The 25984-nt window shown below is 39.3% G+C and overlaps 1 protein-coding gene across 7 annotated transcripts in view; it reads left to right on the forward strand.

Moving 5' to 3' along the window:
• Window positions 1-25984, forward strand: part of DACH2 (dachshund family transcription factor 2) — a 259076-nt gene that overhangs the window by 41630 nt on the left and 191462 nt on the right. The window lies entirely within an intron of this gene.

Consider the following 25984-nt stretch of genomic DNA (forward strand, 5'->3'; position numbering starts at 1 on the left):
TCCAGAAAGAAATGAATGAATTACACCTTTAATCCATTAAGATAAGCAGCTTATTCGAACGGACAGATTTGTCTGTGGGAATGTTCTGAGTACATTGCCGTGTTTCTCAGACCCTGCTGCCATCTGCTTCCAAATAAACTCATGGGCCTGACATCTCATGGGAGTATTTTCACCTTCCTTTAAACATGAGATTATTCTCCCAAAATAATATACAAATGATCCCTTTATTTTGAGATCAGTAGGTAACGAAGTAAGAACCACTGTCGGTCCAAAAACTTTTAACTTCAGTGTTTGGTCAGGGGACGCGTTTCACTGCAGGGAATGCTGGCAGTGTGAGTTGTCTGGAGCCACTGAGCAGTGCCCCCTATAGCGTGCCGGGGGCTGAAGGCAAGCCAACCTCGGGATGCCTTCTGTCCTGTGCTCAGAAGTGCAGGAAAGCAGAATATGGAGTGATCCCTTCTTTAATGCTTAATTAATAAAAATAAAAGAGTAATGCCTTGAATTAGCTGCCATTTCTGCCTTTTCAAGTGAGTTCCTGCAATATGTTTGCAGATATATGATGCTGGCACCTCACTTTCTGAGCCCCTTGAAAGTGTAATGTGCTGAGTAGCTGACTGTAGGGAGCAGGTGTCAAACAATATTTAAATGACATTCTCAACAAAATAAATATTGAGCTGCACTGTCACTTTGGTAGGAGAATAATCTGCTCAAAAAAAAATCCCATTCATTGTAAACTGCCTCTGACATTTGTTCTTCAGGAATTATTTGCAGTTTATCTTCTGAGCTGGAGCCTTTTATCGGCGCAGCAGTTGAACTGCAGTGCAAAAAAAATGGTAATTGAGTATTTTATCAAACGCTTCCAACAAAACGGACTTTGCAAGTCGTAAATGAAGATTAAAACCATTGTTGGCAGGGATGAACAAATTGGAATGATTTATTATCTGAAACATCAATATGTCACTGCTCAGAAATAAAATAAAAAGAAACAAACAACTGCGCCCTCTCCCCCCAAAATCTGCACTTAGTCTGAGCCAAGCGATGGAAGGTAAATGCATGTTTTAATTATTTGTGCTAGAGAGGCTGTTTAAAAAAAAAAAGAAAAGAAAAAAGAGACAGCATCATCATAATGGCACAGCTGCTGCGGGACATTATATGAGGCAAAGAGATGGTAATAAAAGAACTGTGTCAAAGGAAAGCAACTCTGAATGTGTACTTCAGCTCTTGTGATTGCAGAAGGAAGATTAAATATTATAAATGAGGCAGTTTGACAAAGTGGATTTACTACTTCTGTTTAACACCTAAAGAGCCACTGCTTTTAATCGAGGCTTAATCTTACTTACCTCAAATGTTGCAAACGTATTTAAACCCTATAAATAATTGCATGGTCAAGAATAGCTGAAACAAGTCTGTGTTATTATCTGCGTATCAGTTGTAAAGTATAAGACAAACGGGCCACAAGCAGCCTGACAAGATTATGGAGTTTAGGAATTTCTGTAAATGTTCATCCAAATGTAAGCCATAATGCTTTTTAGAGACCTGTTAATAGAGCAGAAAATCTCTTTATTTGGTACTGCTGTCCTTGAGGCAGTGTTCTGTAGGTATCAGTAGGTACCAAGTGTAAGCAGTGAGGCTGTGTTGCTTGCTTTTCATGTAAACTTCATGTGAGCACCTCACCCTTGGCAGTTCCTTGGGCTGCAGGCTGGCACTTTATGGGCATGTCACAGAGGATGCAGCCTTGCTCTGGAAGCAGCAGATGGGTCATTGTGCAGCTTGTTGTGATGCTGCCTGTCCAGTGGTGATGCTGGAAGACATTGGAAGCTTAGGCATGCCCAGGGAAGCTGGGATTTTCAGAAATTTTACTTACGCTTGAGATATTTCCTCTAGACTTGTGGGAGCAGAATGCAGAGTGGGAGGTGGGTTGAGGGGACAGCAGTGAATAGCTTCAGCAATGTGCCTGGTATTTGACACCTACAACCAGGTAAGTGGGCGAAACTGACAGTGGAGGGAGATGATTCCTAATTTGTATGTAAGCAGTGTTCTGGAAGGGGGATAAATGTCACATCTGACTTTTTTTAGTCTTTCTGCAGTTGTAAAATACTACTAATAATAAAAATAAATGTTTAATGCCTTGACGAGATGGAAGCAATGCCAGTTAAAGCAGCATCAGGCTGCATTATAGGAAGCGTTGGTCACCAGGGAATTTTCCTTGTCTCGCCATGTGCACAGCTAACATACACCTGATTCACTGTTTGATTCTTTTCATAACAACCGTGGGCTGTTATGACTACTGTGCTTTTGAGTAAACCTCTGGCATCGTATAAAGAGTTGAGGATAGCTTTCAGTACTTTGCAGTAAAGGCGGTCCCTAGGAATTGCTTGCTGAATAACTCCTCAACAGACCGTACATCATTTTTATTTGCTTCAGTTGGGGTGGAGAGGCTACGTACCATATGTACAATGCTGGTTGGAAGTTTGCTGAAAACATTATGTTCCGGAGCTGTTTGGAGTTCAGCAGAGATAATATTCCATCTTCCCAAATATATTTCTCCAGTAGCATAATATTAAGCTTGGAAAGTAAAGCTCTTAGTAATTGGATAGACGCCAGATCTGGGAAATATGACCCTTCTCATATGCTAGTTATACAACTGCATTCTAATTGTTATTGTTTCTTATTTTAATTTTTTAACGAAGCTGCTCTTTCAGACTTGAATTGCATGTTTTGTATTCAGGGAAATGTCTGTCAAGGTTGGTACGTTTTAGGAGAACTGGCTTCAGCTTCTGATTGGAAGAGAGGGCAAAAGGGGATGGCTTTCCAGACCAACCTTGTGGAACTGCTGGAATGGTTGCTGTTCATTTTCTGAGTGTGTGTAAACATACAGTGCTTTGTGCAGTCGTAGGGCAGTTTTGAGGTAGTCTCTTCCCAGAAGGATGCAGTGTTCCTGGGAACGCTTCTCTCTAGCTGGCAAGAAGATGCACATCGGTGTTTGATGTGTTCTTGTGTCTGATCGTTTTGTAGCTTTTACTTGGCATTAAAGGTAGGCAAATATCCTACTCTTGTTCTAAAATACTTCCTCGACAAATCAATAAATGTACGTTCAGATGACAAAAAAGGACTTCATTGAACCTGTCATTCAGTCTTTGGCTTTGGAAACTGTTGTGAATGAATGTTTGAGCAATATTAGTTAGAATTCTTATTGAAAGAAAACTTCAGTTTCATTTGAAAAGCATCAGTTATTTAAAAACACTTGTTAAATTCGAATGATGAATCATGTTGGGGCAGTCTGTACGTGAGTCGTTCTAGTCAAAATGGTTTTCTCCATCTATGTTTGGAGGTGGATCTTGGCAGGAATAGCAAACCTTCAGCAGCCATACTTAAGTTATCATTGTGGTATTTCTTGAGTGGGTCCGTGCTGCTTCAGATTCAGTATTGCTGCTTGATTTGTAGTATTCAAAGACTTTTTTTATGAAGGAACTTATTGTGTCATGCCCTGTAATTTTTGTATTTTGTAGCTGTTGCTACATAATAAATAGGTCATTTCATAGAGCCTTTTGACAGCCCTGTATGTGGCAATTAATCTTCATCACCTTCACCTGTTTTGATCTTCATAAACTTAGTGCAGTGTAGTTCATACATTGGTACTGTATGTATTGGTTTAGCTATTATCCTGAAGAAATAAAAATGGGCAGACTCTATTCCATCTAGAGTTATATTTTCCGTACTACCTTCCTGTATCAGTAATTGCAAGTATATGGGGAGAACAACATGGTCAACTTAAGAAGACTTGAGGTGTTCTGTGAATGGTATCAAAATGTACCATACTGGCTGACGATAAGATAGCTTTTGATATATTTAGCTCTTCCTAATCAACGTTTTGTATCACATTCTCATGTAACCTTACATATAATAAAAGAAAAAACAATTAAAACCAATTGTTTATGTAGTTGCTTCTTCAATCAGTAGGTTTTCTTTTTTTTTTCTTTTTCTTTTTTTTTTTTTTTTTTTGCTGGTCCTGAATATCTCAATGACCTTAAATTTTGAGTAACTAAATAATAGTACTCATTAAATTCTATTATCTTCCTCTGCCATCCGAGCTAAAATAAAGAACAAGACAGAACAGGGATATTCTGCAGGCTAAATAGAACCAAGGCGGTTACAGTTTTTAAGAGAGCTTCCTTGCTGTTCACCTTCTGATTTAAATTATACATAAAATATGCAATAATAAGACCGCAAACTTAGAAGGGGAACAAAGCACCAGTGACCTGGTTTAACAAATGTTGGTTGTCTTTTGATAATGTGCTGAATGGGTCTGGGCACTCAGTTTGATCTCTTTCAGAGGTGGCATCAAGGGATAATTTCTGTCTCTTCTGAGAAGATTCATATTCAGGATTATTTCCAGTGTCTGAGTGGCAACGATTGCCCTGCCTGGAAGGAAAGGCTCAATTCATAGGCTACCTGGATCTGTCTTCTTGCTGCTTTTGTTTCTGGGACTGCCTGCAAAAGTACCAGGTTGGCACTGGTCCTGTCCATGTGAAGTCTAAAAACACTGGACAGTCTCTGTCAGATTTGGTCTCCTTGTGTGCACAGCTCTGCTCATCTCCATGGCATGCTGCTAAGTCAGTCTAATGGTAATTCTTTCACAGAAAGAGGTGACTTGGAAGTATGTTTCCCCAGGCTATCTGGGGGGATGTCCTTCTATATAGTTGCACTGATGTGCATCTTTTCCTGGATTTCAGAGCCGTGGGATCTCCTGGAGACAAAATTTATGGTTATGCTGTTGGGCAGAAGGTGTCCAAAACTCTGCCCTTGTACCAAGCAGTCATCAGATGTGACTGATTAGTTTGCTGAAGAGGTTGGATGCTGGAGTTCTCTCTGCAGATTAGCATAGTTTGTCCAGAACCAGCAGGTTTCATTGTAAGATACTGCAGCCTGAATCTAGTGGACGTGATGAAAAAGAGTTATTGTAGCAGTAAATGTTGTGAAACTTCATTTTACCAAGTGATATGTGGTTAAAATAAAACCCTGCTCGCCATGTTAAACTTAATTGTGTAGATGTAATTTTTACTTTTCTCTAATTTTTTTTGAGATAGGCTTTTACTGGCTGCCATAGGAAAAGTGTGCCTACTTAGTGGGATCAGAGTATGTGGGGGAGGAGATAAACACTGGAGGGTAAAGTGCCTTCTTAGTCGATGTGGGAAAGATCATGTAAGAAACAAAAGTGCAGTATGGTAGGCTGTGTGCAGGTCAGCTGGATGGGGATGGCGTGGCTGTGTGGCTCTGGGCAGCTGGCGATAGAAAGGCAGGCTCCCTGTGGGCTCTGCAGCACAGTGAGTGCTGGCAGGAGCTGGGTGGCAGCAGGGACTGTGTGTTCTGAGGCAGGCATCCTTGCAGTAGTTGAACGTGGCTACTTGAAGACTCAAAACTGCTGCTTTGTAGCATTTTTCTTTTCCTCTTGTATCCTGGCAGCTACTGGGTACAGATTAAGAATATCCCTAATTGGGAGTCTCTGAATTAGAGCATGATTTTTCTTCTTGAATTCCAAAACATCATCAGGTCATTTAGAAATACTGTTCGCAGTTGTTGGTTTGAGCTTCATGAATTCACAAGTACCCAGACTTAAATGCTGCTAATTCAGGTTTCTGCTCTGTAGGTGGTGTACATGGCTGAGTACTGTGATCTGTTTTAATTTTTCTGTTTCTCTTCAATAAGTTGTTTCTCAGGTAAAATAAAGGAGGTAAGACTGCAGCATCTCTGCAGGTCTCATGTTTTCCATGTGTAGCATGGAATGTTAACTTCCAGATTTAAACTGTGGGTGAGTACAAGGCTGATATGATTTCATACTTCATTTCATTAATTATGGGGAGATTTTCAGAATTTTCCTTCGGAATGTGTCAGCAGAATAGGGAAAATCTGATAAATATTTTCTTAAATCTTAAGACAGAAATTTCCAGACAGTGTTGTGAAATCTGTGATGAGGTTGGAAAAGCTCTTGCAAGATGCAGACAAGTTCAGTTACTTTATATATTTAGTGACTGATTCAAGTCACATTCAAACTGGAGAATAAGTTCCTCTGTGTTAACAAGTATAGAGGAGAGCTTGTTTTCTTCAAATAGTTACAGAGTCTTTTGAAGCGAGAGGAGAAATCCAAAGGAAGGGCATGAGAATGACCCTCTGCTGGTAAGCAAACAAACTAATTGCTTGATAATGGTGTTTTGGGTCTTCCTTGAGCACTGATGTCTGTTGCTAGCATCATGTTCATGCTCTGGGCCCTCCAGAGAAGAGAAACTGAGGAGATTGATGGATAGGAGTAATATGTGTATAAAATCTGTTGAGCTATCCTTGATGTGATTCTTTTTTTAAAGAAATAAAGCCTGTAAACAGGACATCTATGGAGGCTTACGTATCTAAAATCATTGTTCAAACTATACTTCAACTTGAATCCAAAGTGTTTTGTCTTCGTGTTAGGAAAAGAAGGTGATGGCCTGTTGAAAAGTAAGAAAACCAACTCAAAATTCTAGGGATGTCTTTCTTCCATGTCTGAAAATATTAGAGTATTATTGCTTGAAGAGTGCATGAGAAACTAAGCTGCTGTGTTTCCTGCCCAAAGCAGGGTCTTCATCTTCATGCTAGCATGCTTCTTATGATCTTCCTCTTCGCTCCAGACCCTTCGCACTGCTGCATTCTCCATCCCATGGCTTCTGGCTCTCTTGCTGCCCATGGTGCAGAGGCTAAGCCTTGCTGTGTGCAGGTAGCTGTCTTGCAAAACCTGGATGTTTGAGTATGGGAACTGGAAAGCTACAGGAATTTGAAGAAGGGTAAGTTTGCAGCAGGCGATTCTTAGATACTGCTGTGGAGACAGTGGGAGGGAAAATAGGCTCTTTGGTGATTCCATGGACATGAAAAAAGCTACTGTATATACTTTAAAACTTTGTGTAGAAGCACTTGGGTTTCACCTGTAACTCTTTAGTTGAAGAAGCTGCTTCTAGGGTGTATGGCCTCATATCAGGTATTCAAAAAGAGGACCCGAAGGGCTCTTTCCTTGCCTTGTTGCAGCCCCTGGCTGGCAGGCCTTGCCTAGCTGCTGAGCAGCCATGCCCTTCAGGATCAGGGGAAACCTGTGCACAGCTGGTGCTGTGAGTGGGCTGCTGTGAAAGAGACAGAGTAAAGGATCTATTCATTTTATCAGTACCTCTGGTACTGTAATATTTTTGATTAATAGAATTCATCCTGGCTGGTTCTTGAGTTTCAAGTTTGAGTAAAAAAATCTGTGTCAGATGTGAAGAAGCACTTAGCTGTGACATCTCGTGAAACCAACTGTTCTGTTTCTTGAAAATTTCTGTCTACAGCAAAGGTAAAAACGCACAAGATCTAAGGTAGATACTTTGTACTCCTGCAGTTGTGCAGAGCAAATTCGAGATGTAGATGATTTCAATTTGTAAGGCTGTCAGTCAGACATTAAATTAATTACAAACAGGCAGAGATTTCACAATGAAATAAACAAGGTCTTTGACATAAATTATATCCTATCATTAAAATATTTGGAAATGTGTAATTATGGTATTTAGTAGTGTTATTCAAATTATAATTAATAGGAGCCTCAATAATATTACCTCTTTGTAAATGACTTCACATTTTGAAATGCTTTCTTTTATGTGCATTTTGGATTTAGATATCCTATTTAGGTATTTTTATGCTCTTCCTTCAGGGATCATTATTCTAGTGCATTGTGTGCAGAAGTTTCAAGGTCAGCATTACTTGAACAGTTGTAATAGTCCCAACAGAAAGATAAATATATATTGACTAAGGCTGGAGCTTCAGTTCTTTCTGTTGCTGAAGGTCAACAGCCCCTCTGAGGTGCTCTCCAACCTTCAAATGTCTATAGGTTAAATCACTGATGAATTACTGCACTTTCCTAAATGAAGGAAACATATTCTACACAGAGGCAGCTCCTGGCATCATGCGTGTTGACTGATGCACTCTTGAAGTACTATGCAGAAACAGTGCTCTCAGGCTTTGTGAAAACAAACGTACAACAGCTCGTCTGAATTTAATGCATCTGGCTGTAATTGGGAGCAAAGCCTCCATTCTGTTTCATATGAAAGTCCAGTCGTTTGTATATCAGCTAGCTTGACGTGCATTCACAATATCACAGTTGTTACTGATTTTAACTAAATGGCAGCAATCACCAGAAGCACTGGAAGTTCTGTAATTGAGAGTAACCATGGGACTGTGCTTGGTCTTAATATTCAAAGGCAAATTCCTCAGTAAACTGTTCCGTTCACTGGAAAGTTAGGAAGGAGAATACACAAACATGCCAGGCTGTAAACAACACACAACCTTCCCCTTCGCTAAAAATATTTTGAAGGCTGGAAGTAATCCTCTTACAGAGCACTTCGGAATGCTCACAGTACGGTATAGTGAGACTAAATGAGATACTTGGCTTTGCAAGTACTCCAGCCCTGTTCCAGAGAACATGATCTGCAAAGGTCATCTTGAGATCAGCAGAGGGACAGACTAAAGAATCTCATGTTGTAGGTGTGTATTTTGTCTCACAGTCTTTTGTATAAGCAAGCAGAGTAACGCATCAGGATTTGGATTGTCATTTAGTACTATCTTAAAATGTCATTTGGAAAGTAAATATTCTTAGACTTCTTGTTGGAATGTAATTTCAGTCACGTTATCCTGTATTTTCACAACAGTTTAAAATTCAGTGTTACATGTAGATGGTGTACACATTTGTGTCCATTTGTAAAGGTTTCAGTTTAGTGTTACCTTCTGGAACACATGGCTTAAGATTATTTCTGAAACTTCTGTGGAATAGCTTGGACAACTGCAGTTTTAATATAGCCAGAATCAGGAGGTTCAGACCTGTAGCTGGTCTGGAATCATTAGTACATGAATTCGAGGCCTGTTATTCTTTTCCTGCGTATAGCATGCTACCTCATTGTTTTAATTTTTAATTCAAGTGAAAATGTTGTGTGAATGCACTGTGCAGTTTGCTCGTCACTTATGTGACTCGTTTCATTCTGATACGAATTTCTAACTTCCTCTTGTCAACGTTGCCTCTTTTATTTTTTTTTGTCAGAGCTTTTTGGTTCTGTTACACAAAGTTCTCCATGACTGCGTCGGTATTTAATTATTAGCAGGACAATTGCAGCTGCAGTATTGGATAAGCATATGTTCAGAAGTGTAGAACACATTTCAAGAACTCTAGTTGTCCCGATAGCAAATGATTTTCAGCCTGAAAGCTTGAGTGAGCATAGCCGTTATCTTTACTTTGTTGTGAATGGTTCAGTAGAATTGCACACACAGTATAATGTAAGGTATGTGGCCATGAGCTGTGTTTGAGAAATGCTTCAGATATACTGAGTCTGTTTGACCCTTCAGTTGCCCTGGAAAGCCCCTATTTTGTTTTACCTAATTATTTCTGTGTTATCAGAGTTGGCTGTTGATGAAACTTCTTGCCTTTCAACAGACCTTACGTTTTATTGAAATGTGAAGAATATGTAAATGAAGAACATACTTGGTAATATATTATTTTGTCAAAATTCTATTTGTGAGGCATGTTTTTCATCCCTTTATTGTTGATCTCTAAAATACACTTGTTAGGGATGAGATCCAACTCTTAAGAGAGGTAAAAATGGGTTTTGGCCACCTATAGCCCTGCCTTTGCATCTTTTGTCCTCCTGAGCTACAGCAGAGGTTGCCAGACCAGAGGAGGATGAAGTCAGATTCCTATTTTATGACGTATTGCAGTTCTCCATGGGAAGGCCAGGCTTGAGATGGCCACTGTGGTCAAGAGAATTTCTGAGAACTAACTACATTCTTCTAAGGATTTGTCTACAAAAGGTTGTTCCATACTAATTCTTTCCAAAGTATCTCATCTCTGGTAAGAGCCTGTCTTGTCTCCTGTCTTAGTACCTTTTTAGAATGGGAATATATTGGTGCCCTTCCAGCCTCAGCTTTACTGCATATCTGCCAAGACAAAGAATCATGTGTAAGATGTATGATGAAATAAATGATAATGTCAGTTGCCTGTTCTTTTAAAACCTGTTTTAAACAGAGCTTCTGTTGAGTTGAACCTTCTGCTAGATGGGCAAAACTCGCCCCAAAAGGACCATAAATGGACCTTTACAAATGTGTACTGCAGTTTAATTATCAATGGGATCTAATTGTAGTTACCAATATTGAATCAAACCATTTTTACTCTTTTACTAATAAAAAATGGACATAAAAGGGAGAAAAAATGTAAAACCAAACTGATGCATTTTCTTTAAAGATCTAAATGTTTATAAAGAACAGTATGAGCTCCTTTAATCAATCAAAGTTGTTTTTTAAATTCAGTAGCTTGAACAAGGGATAATGCAGTTTGGCAGAATTTTTGCTGTCTTATAAGTACCAAATATAGATTAATATATAGTTCAAAACACTTTAATTTTTAAACTCTTGTCTCTCTTTTTTCACTGCTGAAAAATTATTCTTGAAAAATAAAGAAACTGCCCTGTGGTCAAAGATAGTCTTAACTACCTGTCAATCAAAAGGAGAAGTTTGTTGAGACATTTAATTACAAGATAATGTAGTCATCAAAATCTCGTTGTGATAACTGACAGCTCATTTTGGACTGAAAGCGTACAGCTACCTCCCCTGAGGTCAGAGATGTTCCGAGGTTAACGTAGTAATGACAAGTCCTTTATTATCACATTATGACATTGAAAAAAATTGCAATTATACTAATAAATTAATAACAGTAATAAAATGACAGTCATAATTGCATAATATACATGTTGTCAACGGCATTTTTGTTACATGGCTGGAATTCATATTTTATCTTCATATCTTACGCTATATTAAATTTTCCCAATATAGTACAGGCATGCAGTGGCTTCTGAAATTTCTGAAAGCCTCAGCAGATAGAGTAGCTGCTGTAAATGAGACTTTAGGACATGACTTATCCTTTACTTTATAGATTATTATTTTTTTTAAATGCTCAATGAAATTGAAGAATTTTGCACTTGATTATAATTAAATGTTAGGATTAATTCCTAGCCATAGCCCTAAAGACAATTTAATGTCTCTCATCAGATATAATACTGGGTTAAAAAGAAGCTGAGTGATTTAGCCATGAACTCATGAATTGTTGCTTCTCAGTTGATAAGCAGAAACTTAAAACACACCAAGATTAAGGTTTGAACTGTGTGTTGCAGATCGGTGTGGAAAGGGAGAGCTCATGGTACCATTATATTTTTTGTTATTGTGCTGAGAATGGAGGGGAAGTAAGTTTTGTCTCATTTTACTTTGTGATGTTTAAGTTTCTGCCGATCAAAGATGTGTATGTATTACCCCATGAGCTGCTGGTGCTCCCGCTACCTGACAGACAATAACTCTTTGTTCTCCTACATAAATCATGAACATTGTGGTGGCTTTTTGGTTCACACCTTCTCTCCAGCTTTGCCACAAGGTTGGAGAGAGTGCCCGTGTACAGACAGGATCAGGGAGAGCAGGATGGGTGGAGAGATTGAAGTCAAAACGGTGGTGTTAACAGTTCTGATGTAATATTTGCCTGTATGTTTACTTTGCCTGTGCCTTGAGTGGGAATAAAACTGCCACCATAAGCACTGAGTCTCACCAGTTCATCTGTTGGCCGTAGATTGTTTGCTTCTGTTGCTAATGCAGCTTTTTCTGGCGTAATGCTGACATACCTTTGTCAGCTTAAAATTAACAAATGTCTCAGACACTTTCAAGTTGATTGTTGCAGTGAGGACAAAGTTCACTTTGTCCTTTGGTCATCAGAGCAGTTCATTTGAGTTGCTGGCTTGCTCTTTCTATCTCAGGCTTCTTATCTTTTCATACCTGCTCTGCTGGCCGTTTTGAGCAGTTTTAAAGTAACGTGCTTTGTCTATTGATCTTTTCTAAAGTACTGGGAAGAACAGCATCCTGACAATGCAGTGCTTGTTTCAAGATGGTTTCAGCTAAGAACTTAGTGGCTTTTCTGTGGATTATTTCTTATTTTGTCTCAAGTTTCTTTCCTCGTTTTCTTCTCTACTTCCAGCACTGTGAAAACTGCTTGTTTTCATGACCTGGAGTTGTTAGTTGATGAATCTGACTTGTGTTAATTCTTGCTGCAGTTCCCTGTCCCCTGTAGTACCTGCATGGTGCAGTAGTTGCCAGGGTTCTTCCTTCATTCATCTCTGGTCAGCGCAGCTGTGGGCTTTGCAGGAGCTTCAGTTGGTCAGAGACAAGTTGTTGAGTGCTGTTTGATAAAGGATTGTAATGGAATTTTGAGTTCTGTTCCTCTGTGTTGGCAGAGAATATATTTTATATTCACAAATCGATAGATGAGAGAGAGATAAAAGAAGATTTTCTGACATCTTTAGAGGGAACATATCTGGAAAATAAAAGAAAGGACAAAAAGGACCAGGTTACTTACAAATGTATTAGAAACAGAAGACATGCCTGTGTTATTGAAGACTTTAGATATTGACAGGTATGCTTGTGTGCATGAATGTCTGGTTTTAGTTATTTACTGCAGTAAATGCAAGTCCTTGTCAGCCATGACTGACTTGGAACTTATTTTCATTGTCTGTTATTGTCAGTCTTTTTCAGTACCTTGATTTTCAATTTTTACTAATCTTCACTTTTTCTCTGATGTCATCTTTTGTTTTGTAATGAACCTTTATGGCGACAGATGTACGTTTGTTCTGCCCTTTGAATTATTTCATGTTTCAGTCAGTACGTGGATATGCCTCTTTCTGCACACGCTTGCATAGGAGGTAAATAAAAGCTTAGGGTACACTTAGTGATGCCCTGTGATGCTGAGACAAATCCTGAAGTACTGCTTTTTCCCTTGACTTGAGTTCCTTTTGGAGTGTACGTGGAAGAAGTGGCAGATGGAGTACTACCAGTGTGCCATTATGGGGCACTGAAATCTGCTCCCATTCCCAGACTACAGGGTGCCCTGGGAAGACAACTGTTTTTAATTTATGAAACCTAGGAAGGAAAATAAAAGCTGTTTTGTATCATTTAGACAATTCTAGTCGTTTAGTTATAATTAGTATATGCAGTATCAGATTAACTCAAATGCTTGAGAAAATTGATCATGTTTAGGTGAATTTGCAGGGCAGGAGTAAAGATACTTCCATGACAGAAACAGAAGTTCCTTGGAAGGGTTTGACTGACCGTACTTTAATGTGTGGAGCAGCTAAAGCTTTGTAATAAAAGGCCTGCATATTATCCATGTGGGAAAAATAACCTGCTGTTCTCTGCTCCTTCTGAAACTTAGGATGGAAGCAGACACCAAATGTGGCAAATTTTGATTGCCATTAACATTTATGCAGGGATGGAAAATGGCAGCTGTATGATAATATTTTTATCTTTACAGAAGCAGACGACAACAGGATTTAATACTGATATTTCAAGTGAAGTTATTATGCCACTGTCACTGTGAAGCAGTACGTAGTAACAGAAGAGCTTTGGCAGTGAATATGTAGACTGTTTGATAGTTTTGTTCCAAACACAAATTCAGTTTTTCCTTTCCTGTTCCCTGTCTAGAGCAGACTGTTTCTTCTATGGTATATGTCCCATAGCATTTCCTTCATGTCTTGTGAGCTTTGTCACCTCTTGGGTATGCTTAAGAAAGATCACCATCTGTGTGCTGGGGAAGAAGTGGCTTGCCCCTTAGTCGTAAGAGTTTGAACTTTGCCAGTACTGAACATAAATGCAGCATGGCACTGGCCAGGGAGTAAGGAGTTGCTTAGTTTTTTATTTGCAGGTAGTCTGTAAACAGTGTGTAATGAGCTTTTTCTGTTGTTTTCCTTCTTGAAGACTCTTCTGCAATTTATTTTCTTCTAAAAGGGGTAACGTGTTATATGTGAATATAAGGGGTCCACAGAGAACAGCTTTTACTGTGACAGGAAATGTTTTGTTTGTGGGTGATCATAGATTCACCAAGGTTGGAAAAGACCTACCAGATCCTCCAGTCCAACCATCCACCCATCACCAGTAGTTCTCACTAAACCATGTCCCTCAACACAACATCCAAACGTTCCTTGAACACCTCCAGGGTGGAACTTTCTGATCCATCTGATTATTATATTCTTAAGCTTGGTTTATTTTTCCTCGTAGTTGCACACTTCCTCATGCATTGTCTTTCAGAGTAAGAAGCATGCATGACTTTTTTTATTTTTTTTTAAGCAAAAACATTTTTTAATTAAGCTAATTTAGAAACAGCTGGACTTAATGTGAGACAGTTGCATGAATTTTAGGGAGTTTGTTAGCAGATGAATCCCTTAACATTTAGCTGAGCTGTTTATAAAACAGTCATATTTTTAGGTGCTATTCAAAGAGTGTGTTGCTCAGTATGATAGAGGAGATAATCAGAGTGTTTTCCTCGGCCTTAATGTGTGTGAGTACAGGTGTCAAACACTACTTCTGTGATCATCCCTGCAGATGAAGGTCTGCCTTTGTCGTGGGCTGGATGGCATTTGGAACTTTCACACAGTCTGAAGTTGTCAAGAGTCCGTGTGTTGGCCCATCATAAAAGGACATGCTTTTATTTGCCAGAGTACCGCAGGCTGCAGAAGATATCCATCCCAAAGTAGGAGTACAGAAATTCCCCTTAAAAAAACAGAGTGTGTGGAAACAGACATCCACCTGGAATGCATTCTGAGCCTGATATTTCATTGCTTTGTGTTGGAGTTAATTGCTTAAGGCCATAAAACTTTATTTAAATGATCTCAGTTCAGCCAGCAGGTTTTGTTTGCTTGGGAGGTGCGTGCATGTGTGTGTGTCTGAGTTACAGTGAAGGCACAAGGAAGGTAGCAGATGAAAAGGCTGTGTCTGTTGAGTGCATCCTACAGTCAGCATCATTCCTATTGTGTGCAGGGTGAGTCACAGATTGTGCTGCCATCCAGATCCATCTCTGTGCAGGTCATTCAGTAACCAGTTGAGTGGGTAGACTCTTATTCATATTTGAAGTGTAGCTCATTTCTTTACTGTTCTTTTAGAAATAAATATTTCCTTTTCCAGGGAGTTCCCATTTTGCTAGTTTTACCCCGAGGTATTAGTGCAGTTCTTCTGTTTCAGAGGAAAACCAGTTAGCAGTTTAAAGTGACTTTGCAAGAGAGATTTTAGATTACAGTCTGCAGAACATTTTGTAAGAGTGAATATCAAAGGCAGATAAACAGAAAACTTGACCTAAATTTCACTAAGTGTATTCTTTCAAGCTCTGAAGAAACCAAAGATCAGATGCACATGTAGGCATTCGGGGATATGTTGTTGTTTTTTTTTTCTTCCCAATTGCTTTTTCTGCACAACACAGCTTTTGAGTTTGTATTTTTATATTAATCATGGAATTTTCTTTCAGAAAATACATTTGACTTGTTTTAAACCTTCTTATTTAATACTGGAAGGAAACTTAATTTGCTCAGAGCTCCCAGTCTGGAAAGTTGCAGAGACTTGGTGTTATATTTCTGGATGTTTAAGTTTCCTACAGATAGAAGGATTCTGTTGAATGTTTCTGTCCAAACATCTCAGTCCTCTGAAGTCAGTTTTGGTTTTGTTAAACTCACTGTTTTTCTTGTCATGAATTCAAAAATGTGCATCTGTGACGTACGTTAAGGAGTGTCTTTTTTGCTGTTTCAGTTATTGTTAAGCCATATATGTAATATTGTTGGTCTTACAACAAAGATATATATGTAAGTATCTATATTTGAATCAAGCACAAAATGCACAATTTAGGAATCGTATGCCTTGCATGGTACTTTATCTGGACTGATAGTAGGAATAATTGCTTTAGTGGATATATCTTTACATATGTACTAAAAAATGTTAGCACATCAGTGTTGCCGTGCACAATTATAATCCAAACCCCATACTTGCCCAGGTGCTAGCGAAACCCTCGCTAGGGCCAAAAGGACCACCGTGACTCATCAAGAAAGGTGGCAAAATGGCGTTTATTAGGAGTAATCAATACCTTATATACCTTACTACTTCGTCTACGCCCCCTAGGGCACGTTTGAAATGCGCGCGCCCAAAGTACATCACTAGATAGGGGACGGAAGAGGCTGGTTTACTATCACCGTCACATCCCGAAAAAGCCCCGCTACCGCCTATATGCTTGTACTACAAGGTTCAGCCTCGTTAGCATCTACAACACATCAGTACTTGTATAACCACATTTCTACTTGCTGCTTACTTTATCCTTATTACCTGTGCTTGTTTCCATCTGATCTTAATCTTACAGGATCCGCTTCTTTTGTTTTCTTATTTTGCTTGTTTCACTCCCCTTTCTTCCCATTTGATCCAGATAGACCTTTATTTAGCAGACAAGTTTTGGGTGTAGCCTGAAAAGTCTGATCCTTACAGCTCACAGAAGGTTTGCAGGCACACATCAGTGAGGACTGTGCAGATGATGATGGAGATGAGCTCTGCTTCTGCCGGGGGAGCATGCGGCTGGTGGAATAAATGCTTGTGGAATAGCATGGACACCTGAGAAGAAAAACAACTGAAGGTCTTCATTCCCAAATGTGAAGCTTAACACTGTGTTCCATTTTCAGCTTTAGTTTTTAGAGATTTTGAGAGATCATAGTAAAAATCAAAGCTGATAAAACTCTTTTTCAAAGGGAACACAAATGCCTTTACCAAATAGTCTGAATATCTTTACTTTTGAGAGGAGGATTTATGTAAAGAAGAAAGTAAAACTTTCTTCTTTGTTCCCCCAAATCACTGTTGCTCCCACTTCTTTTCCCAGCCTTCTTCTTTTATGATTGTATTGCAGTCTCCAGTCAGGTTTCGTTTGAGTTAGAAAATAGGAACGTAATATGCTCTTGCTTAGCTTTCAAGTCATTTATCTCTTAATTTCTGAACTGCAATTAGAAATAAACTTTTTTTTTCTTGCCCCTACTTTTCTTTTTGCTTTCTAGGATAGCAATTAAGAAGAACTGGGTGAATAGGTTACCATTTTATCCAACTCTATTACGCTGACTGATGGAGCTATTAGATAAAGGCAAACTGTAATTCTTTATTACCTGCCTGGCTCATTTCTGCACTTTGCCCTGGAGAAGAGCTGCATAAAAGATCAGAGTGTTATTGAAAACTCCTGAACAAATATTGAGCAACTTGCTGGCTTATTCAGGTAATGACAGAATTTCATGGCAAGGCAGTGTGCACATGCGAGTGTTGTCCATTTATTTGGTTAAATGTGTTGTGAGAATCCGCTAGCAAGGCGTAGTTGAAATAAGGCAACTTTAGGAAAGAATAGTGAGAACACTCTGTGTATGATAAATACACTTATAATTAGGGAAACCATTAGAATGGACACCATGTACTTAACTATTCACAAAGAAGTCTTTAAGCTAAGCAGTTAGCTGCACAATGAAGGAAAGAAACAAAATGAATTATATGTAGCTGAATAAGCTTTTCAGAATCTCCAAGGAGGTGACTTGTCTGTCGATGGCCAGTGGGGGTCGGAGAGTGAAATAATTACTTACCAGCGTGTAAACAATGTGAGATGTGCAGTGTGCATTTTTATTTTTTTTTCCCCCTTTTCTTTTTCTTTTCGTTTTTTTATTTTCATTGAGAGAGTTTCTTGTTGTGATGGCTCCACTGGGACAAGCAGCAGAGAAATTTGATTAAATGGATGCCTGGGGTCACGACCCTGTCTAAACATGCTGCAGCTCTCAGCATTAATCAAAGAATGTTTAAAAAAAAAAAATTCTGACCTTGCTGCATATGAGTATTGGTGAGCTCTGAATGCGGGCGTGGATGGATAGAGGGCTGTGTGTGGCTGTGTGAGCACTAGCTTACAAAGGAGGAGAGGAGGCAGGTTTCAAGGACAATGGCAACGCGTAATGTTGTTTTAGTTCATATTATGGGACTTCCGTATGATGATAGCCCATCAAAGGCAGTGGAGTTGGGAGATCCCAGTAGGAACTCGGTTGGATATGCAGCTCTTTTTTTCCAAACTACTGTCGCTGTGATGGAGTGCATGGAAAATATGTATAGCTCAGTGATGCATGTGAGACCCATGCGTTCAAAAGTGTTCTTGGCTGCCTCCCCTTAGTTTAATGGATCTGAAAGTACAGAGAAGGTACTTTTGTAGGAGTAGCCAGAGTTAGTATCACGCTTGTTGTTTTCAAGTGTGTATTCTTAACAAGTTTTGTAGTAGCCGGTTGAAAGGTCTCGAGTTTTATTCCAGGTTATTTAGTAATAGATATTACAGTGAGTCAGAAGATGAGATGTGGCATTATTTATCATATTCTGGGTCTGAAACATAAACTCTTAAACCATTTTATTTAGTTATCGTTAACAGCAGTCCTTAGGGGAGATAGGAATGCTTGGGGCAGGCAGGGTTGAAATAAGTCAATTAATGACCCATTCTGGAAAAAGTCCAAGATGGGGATAGGTCCTTAATCTATGTTTAAATGATTCACTTCAGTATTGGAAGCAGTGTAATTTCAGCAGCCATGACCTCCTGGCGTACTAATTTCCTTCCTGTTAACCTGGAGTGGGATACTGCTTCTTTAAAATGTTCGGCAGTATTTCATTGAGATTTTTGCTTCTGTTGCTGATGATATGAAAGATGCTCTGTGAATAATGGTTTTCTGCTAACATCATAGACTTACCCCTGACGAGTAGAAGCCTGCGTTTGGAGCTTGTAGCTTTGCTTCCTTTGGACAAATCCTTAAAAGGTGCAGTCTAGTGCAGGTGAACCAAGCTATGTGATGATGGAGAGGTGGCACCTGGAAACATAACTCCATCTGAAGGTGAATACAGTTTGGTTTTCACAAGGCCTGTTACTTGACATTTATGTTCCAGTGCCTTCCAGATTTCATTCCCTACAAGGGCTTTGTTGGATTCTTTTTTTGTGTGTGCTTGTAGCGGGATGCAGTGGAGAAAAAAATCAAACCTTGTGGAGGTGCAGGAGGCTTCTACAACTTTGTGTGCTCAGGAACAATTACTTTGAAGCGTCATTCGATATATTGTGAAAATTTAGACTAATTAGGAAATTGCATAGAAATAATTTGCATTTAATCTAAGTACAATTTAAGAGAAAATAAAATGCTACACTAGTTTAGAGCTTGTTTTTTTATTTTTATTTTTTTCAAGAAGGTGAGAGAACAAAAGAGATGATTAACTCCTTGTTAGAGGAATTAGTTTGATCCTTCTGTCTGTTGTTCTCCCTAATGGTGTCACTCTTACAAAAGAATCTTCAGCTCATCAATGGAAGCGGCTCTGTTTCATTTGCATGTTGGATTCTGGTCAAAAACAAAAGCCTGAAATTAACAAATTAGAAATTGCTAAGCTATGAACAGCTGAATTGAATGTGTGTGTAAAGCGTCTGTGAAGAAAACATCCCGAAGTTTGGAAACTCCTAGAATAGCTGTATAGGAAAAGGAGATAGTGGAGATGGTGCTGTGCTGCACCCAGAACAATATATTGATGCTGTGAAATACAGAAATGTTCAGATGAGCTTTGGAGTTCCATTTTCAAAGCATTCTGAGTCATCGTGGAATGTATCGCGGAGCGTGGACCTGTGTTCAAACGTCACTGGTTTTACTGGGGAACTTTGCTTGAAAGGCCTAGCAAGCCAGCATTTGGTGGATCTGTGCTGTGCTTGTTCTGACAGAAGACAGAAAAGTAGCAGAAAGCAAACCATATACTTCAGCTCCCACATCACATGATGATGATTTATTAACGTTAACTTGAAGGATGATGCATGTGATAGCAGGGATGTTGCCTCTTCTGAGACACAGCAGGAATATCAAGTTTTAGGAAGATTTTACGCTGTAATATGAATCACTGATAATAAGAACTGAAGTGTTGCCTACTTATTGCTAACTTCTGCGTGGTGTCAAACTGAGTACACTGATACAGGGGTGACTTTTACTACTATTATTATGTAACTTTTCTCAGCCTTTGTATTTTAAGCTCTCACCTTCCTGAGATTCCATACTGGAGCTAAAATAACACAAGTTTTCCCCTTCAGAACTTCTCACAGACACCGCACCTTTAGGAAATTCACTAATTTGCTGATTGAGAGGATCTCAGTATTTGAAGAATACCCAGCAGGGTGTGTTTGTAACTGAACCACAGTGAAGTTTTGCGTAGCAGAGGCGCAGTTTCTTCCCCTGTTGCCTTTTGCAGGTTGGCAGGCAGCTCAGATTCCACACAGTAGCATCAGCATCTAACAGTCCTCTAGGATGTGACATCTGCCTTCTGCATGGACAGCTCTGCAGGCAGGCGAGGGAACTGTTCTGCTGTGGGTTTGAAATCCATTTAAATCAAGGTGAGTGTTACTCAGAGGCGATGTGCTAGTCCCAGTGCCTACTGGAGAGCACATTTAACTGAGCTGCACTCCATGTCTATGTGGCAACTCCTACACTGTCTGGCCCTCCTACACTGTCTTCTATACATCATGCTCTTCCAAAACAAGCTGTCATTTTTCTGTTCCCAGTGAGTTAAAGCCAATGTTCTTGTGCCCAGGAATGGATTGAAAACTCTTACACTTCCCCCTTCTTCCTGTATGTTATCAAACCATTCATCTTTTCTGTGACTCAAAAGTTGTGTGAAGTTCTGAGAGCAGCAAGAGTTGTGATGTTGGATTGACTGAATTCCTGATAATTTCAAAGGAGCTCAAAACGTTGTCTGAAGATGATGGAACTGTTACTTGTCCGTGCTGCACTGGAGTTAGAAGGCAAAAATTGCCACAGGTAGACTTGGATTTCTGGATGATAAAACAGCCTTCTGCCATTGAAACTAGAGATAGCCAAGGCTGAATGGCATCACACAAATACTGATGTAAATGCTCTCTTAATATCAGAGTTCATCCAACAGCAGGTGTTTTTCTAAATTTCCCCCATGTTTTCCACCTCCTAACGCACTGAGCTCCTCCAAACTCATTGAAGACATGTAAAGAAGTTATGAAAGGCAAGCCGGTGGGACTTGGTGTGCCACCGTGGGCCTCAGTGCTTTGTGAGGAAAGATCTTAGAATGTTTCTTTGAGACCATCATAAAACTTATTCCATCTTTTAGAAGCTTGATTGTTGCGTACAGTCCCCTGGGGACTGTGGTATACCAAGCTCTTCTGGAGTGGTTACACATCAAGATGTGTAGATGTTTTGATGGTGTACTTCAGCGTTTTTTTATTCACCTCTGAATTTTGTTAATTACAGTGTTAAGGTAAATATTAGTAAATTTTTTCGAAGAATTTTAAGTAATTGATAAAGATGACCACTTTTTAGCTTTATCATATGCTGGTTTTGGTCTGTCATCTTGGCTGGTATGTGCCGTGTGTTTCTGTTATTGCTCGTATTTGTCCTTAGGAATTGGTGTGGTCGGTGGTTGCTGGTGACAGAGGTCATTGTGTTGGTGTTAGGCTGTTTGTACTTTTATAATTACAGTGGAGAAGAGCTGCCTCGTTCATCACAGAGCAGGTTATTCACGTATAAATTCCTTTCTGTCAGTCTTTCTCAGAAGGAAAAAAAAAACCAAAATATAAATCCTCGCACATCACTGTCCTTTTACCTCTGCCCCCCGACAGCTGTAACACATTACGCCGTAACCAACTGTTGGGAATTTCCTAGTTAGGAGACCTTTTCTTCTACGAAGACTTAAAAATGAATTTTTCAAATTAAAGCAACATTTTTGTTCATTTCAGAAGTACAGTGGTTTTTAATGACCTTTATTGAACTATGTTACATGTAACTGACGTGACAAAAATTGAACGTTCCTTTATGTGTGCATTTCTGTATGTTATTTAGAGCAAAATGAGTAGTTTCTGTAGGAGTTAAATAGTGAAAATAGTACATTACAGAAATGTGCTGTTTATTGTTGCTTAGGAAAAGCCATGATGTACCCGGATTGTATCACCTTTCAAATACTAGTCTTGTATACTTAGTGTTTTATCATATTCTACAAAGCAATGAATCTGTAGGTTTCAACCCATGGCAAAAAGCAGCTGAATGTCAGCAGCAGTGGTGTTTTATCTTTCATATCTTTGTGTGAACCATTGCCAGATTAAGACAGAACTTTGCTGTTCTGTCTCTGCAGTGTGTGCTCTCTCAGGGTTGTGCCCAGAAGTGTGCTTGTTGTGGCTGAAGGCCTTCGGTTGGGTTGTTGTCTTCACTCTGGGCTGGAATCAGCGTTGGTGTGGATTTTTTTCTTTGTTTATCAAACCAATGGCAATTTAAAAAACAAACAAAAAAAATGAGGAAAACCCCTACTTGCAACTGGAGCTGGTATGAAACAATCCCATAATGTTGCTTTTTGTTACTTGAGTCAGTACCTTTCCCCCTTCCCTCCTCAAATCCATCTTATTCCTGAAACCCCAGTCCTGTCTGATGCTGAGTCTGATGGGGGATACCATGGAAATGGGATTTCTGATTGAGATGGTGTTACATTCAATCAGAGCTTCAGTCAACCAAGGGGGTGTCACATGGTGATTTTTTTAGACAAAAATGCATAGACGGTATGTCAGACCATCAGATGTTTTTGTGCAGGTTTTTGTTGCGGACAAGTAAAGGTACCTAAGCCTAGGTGGCAAACAAAATCAACCAAGCAGCGCTAGGATATGATGAGGAGCTGCATACTGCACATTTTGATTAAGTGATTCCTATAAATTCTGTGATTGTAGAGAACACCTAAGAACAAATTTCACCATCCCTGTATGCATTTAAATACAGGCTGGAAACTGTGATTCACTTGCCTTACAAGTGGTGTGTTTATTCAGATATTTAAAAGGAACTTTGTGCAAAACATACTTTTTAGCAAAATATTTTGTTAGAAAGAGTTAAATTTATCCATCATTCTTGCTAAAACAATCTACAGTAAATATTTTAATTAAGTTTCTTAGGGAACACAATGGGCCATCTAGACTCAAGTCACATTGACAGCACTAAAAGGCATTGCTCGATTTATGAGAGTACTCTGTTTACCCAAGAATGTAGAAATTTCCCTTTCTAAATGGGACAGCCTTATCTTTATTATTCCAGTGCCTTTTAGTTTACAGTTCTGCTGTAAGCAATGTTTCAGGAGCTTATTTCAGGATTCTTAAATAAATGAACAGGCAAAATTAATGCTCAGTTCTAGCAATCTGCATTTTATATATCGTGGGATTGAAAGTAAGTCTCGCTGAGCAGCAGGATAGAAGAATGATGGTTGTACTTTGTTTATACAGAACTTGCATGATAAGGTAAATTGAGCTTCTGAAAATAAACCTTGTTTACAAATCTAGGTGACTTAAAAAACAACCACAAAACAAAACTAACAACTACGTGTGAGAGTGGATGTAACTATATGCTGTTATTACTGAATGTGTGCAAGACCACTGCCAACCTGCACACGGTGTAGCCAGCTTGTGAATGTTTGTCTCGTGAATGGGAGTAAAGCCAATTTTTTAATAGCGAAAAGCATTCCATTGCATAAACCAAGTAGTTCAATGCTAATTACCTCGTCTGCATCCGGATGTCCAAAGGAAATACCACTTCCATGCATTAATACAGGCGCAGGGGCTTTGTGTGCAAAGGAGAACTTTTCAAGATGTCCTGTCAGTGGTAACTAGAAAAACAGCTGATGTGAGTTCAAGCACAGAGGCCTATTTACTTGCTGAGATAAAGTTCTACAAAGTATAACAGCTGAAGGGGGTTAGAGTGGTGTGTACTGTTTCCATCCTAAGATAAAAATCTGATAAAGAAAACAGCTGATGTAAGTTAAAACAGTATGTACTATTTATATGCTAAAAATAACATTTGGAATGCTTTTGTGTTGAGTTATTTAGCTGTCTTGGTCAGCAATTAATAATTTATTCCATCTTTCTTATTCTTTCTTTTTATCAATGAGCCTTCACTGGGGGAGCATGTGTGGCAAGTTGGTAAGATTCTGTGGTTCAATAGACTTTAAGTCTTCCAGTAAAGGGTCTTTTTAAAGATTTTTCGTATTTTGTTTGTGTTTGGAAACTGCGATACCTCTGTAATCTGCAGCTGACGTTTTAGTTAATGTGCTTTTCTTGGTTCGTGTTTTGTTTCCTTCTGCATGTGGCTGCTTCCCTCTTCAGCCCCCTTCCTTCATTAAATAACTGATCATTCTCTAGGGTGACCCTTAAAAATAAGCCTGCTTGCTTGCTAAATCAAAGGGATGGTTTCAGCTGGCTTAGGGACAGCCCCTGGCCATGAAATAAGGTATTCAGCTTATAAATTATCTGTTACTGAATGATCTGCTCGTTGTGTTTATTATGTACAAGGTATTCAGGTTTCCATGCGGTGCAGTGATAAAAGGGTTGCTTTGTGTTGTTTTTTTTTAACTCATCTGAAAAATCACGATTTTTGTCTGAGGTTCTGATGTCTTGTTCTGGAGGCTTAATATTATTCTAAAGTTGATGAAAGGCCCAAGGTTTAAAATATTCTAATTTCGACTCAAAGCCTAAAGTGGGCTTTGGAGAGTGAAAATCGGTGATAACAGCGTGACTGGCTTTGGGAGGCTGAGATTTAACATCAGTTTATGCCCTTAGATACACAGCACTTAGGCTTATGTATGGAAAAGCTTTCACTTAACTTGTTAGTGTGCTCATCAGTTGTGTGCCCATTTCTTTACTTTTTGAGACAAAACCAACTGAGCAAAATAATTAAAGCGTATTTGCCTAATTCTGTATTGTTGTTGTTTTCTTTAAAGAGCTTTTGCTGCTAACGTGCACTTTGAATTTTCCCAGGCTCCTTACACAAGTGATGCTGAGCGCAGCCCCGCGCCATGCCGCACATGGCAGCGTGCAGACTGCTTGTGCCATCCCCCCCTTCCAGCCTAACTTCAGATGTTTGTCTTTTTCTAATTAGTTACGTAGGCCATTCACTGGGTTTGTGAAGTTCTCCTTCCCTTGTCCTCCCTGTCTTCAGCCAGACAATGAACACAAAGATACAGTAGAACTTGTTTTCTCATTATTGATTTCACGCACCAGCTGGCAGCTGTTTTAGCTTGTTCGTTTTTATAACCCTCTGGGCAACTTTTTAAAAGTACTTTTCTTTGACCATCTGCTAAATGCAATTGGTTTAATAATTAAAGACTTGCCATCCCTTTCCAGATAAATACAAATGCTGTTAAATCGCAGCTGAGAGTTCAGCATTTTTTGTTTTAAGCTTAGGTGGAATGTTTTCTTTTGGTGCTGGGAGTGATGCAGTCCTCCTTGCAGGCTCCTTGAAAGATTGCATCTCTCCTGTTAATATTTAAGGAAACAAAATTAAGCCTCCTTTCTGCTGGGGGAGGGAGGCTGAGGCCGAGTTCTGGCAGGTTTTTTTTTTAAGGTTTGAATATTTCCAGTTCTTGTGTTCTGATTCAGGAATAACTAAGAAGTGCTTAAATGCTGTATTCTAGTCTGACCTGTGCATAGAGTGCTCATAATAAGGAAGAGAAGCCAGAGGGGATTTTGCCAGTGGTGGGTGCAACAGTACTGATAGCAGCAGCTTTCCTACCCCGTCCTGGCTGCGGCTTTTGGGTGGAGACAGCCTGGGCTGGGCTGTGGGACAGCACCTTCCGTCGTGGGATGGAGCTGGTGAAACTAGGAGAGCTTTGTAAGGATTTTGGTACATTCAGCACTGTGTTCTTATTTTTTGATGAAGTAGCAGGGGAGTGAAATGTTAGCGTGCTACTTGGTGGGACTAATTTGATATAAGATTTTATGAGATATATTAAAGCTGTTTTATTTTTTTTAAGAAACAAATAATCACTTTGTAAAAGCAAGAACAAAGATAATAGGACATTTAATATGATCTGTGTCCCTCAGAGCCCCTGGTTTTTCCATGTTATGTGCTTTATAGGCAGGATGTATAAAAAAGATTCAACCTTAGTTTGAACTCATCTTTATGCTGTGATTAGATCTAAACTTTCCCATGATTCCTTTAAAAAGGACTGCTGAAAAATCCTTCTGTTTACCAAACAGTTTACCATTTGTTTCAGCTGTACCTCAAAGCTGACCTGTAGGATTACTCTCTTGAGAGGTGAAAAA

The sequence above is a fragment of the Excalfactoria chinensis genome, chromosome 4, assembly GCF_039878825.1.
Source record: "Excalfactoria chinensis isolate bCotChi1 chromosome 4, bCotChi1.hap2, whole genome shotgun sequence".
Classification (NCBI taxonomy): Eukaryota; Metazoa; Chordata; class Aves; order Galliformes; family Phasianidae; genus Excalfactoria; species Excalfactoria chinensis.